Genomic DNA, 506 nt, shown 5'->3' with positions numbered 1-506 from the left:
ACAAGCAATTGTTAAAAAGGAATAGTAATTGGAGTTGAAAAGAAAAGATTTGGTAGTTGGCAAATTGGTAAGATTTGCAACCATTTTTGACTTTGCTATGTTTACATATGTCATTAGTGACATAGGCATGGTTTTATCCTTCTATAAATAGAGCATTCTTGCTCATTTGTAGAACACACCAAGTTAGAGAGAAAAACCATTTTGAGAGCAAAGTGAGGTATTCCATAGACTATACAAGAAAATAGTTTGTGAAGAAAAATAGAGTGTGAGCGATATTTTAGTAAGACGGAAACCAAAAGAGTGTTGTTCCTTTTGAGTGTGTAGTAGTTACTTTGAGTATTGTATTCGTGACTACACAGTGTAAAATTCCTTACTATAGTAATATCAATTGCTCCTCTTAGTTCGTGGTTTTTTCCCTTATTCAGAAGGGTTTCCACGTAAAATTTTTGGTGTCGTTATTTTCCCATTTTATTTCCATTACTTTTACCATATATATTTTTGTGCTT

Source organism: Solanum pennellii, chromosome 2, assembly GCF_001406875.1.
Source record: "Solanum pennellii chromosome 2, SPENNV200".
NCBI classification, from domain to species: Eukaryota; Viridiplantae; Streptophyta; class Magnoliopsida; order Solanales; family Solanaceae; genus Solanum; species Solanum pennellii.
Note: the sequence above shows the minus strand (reverse complement) of the source record.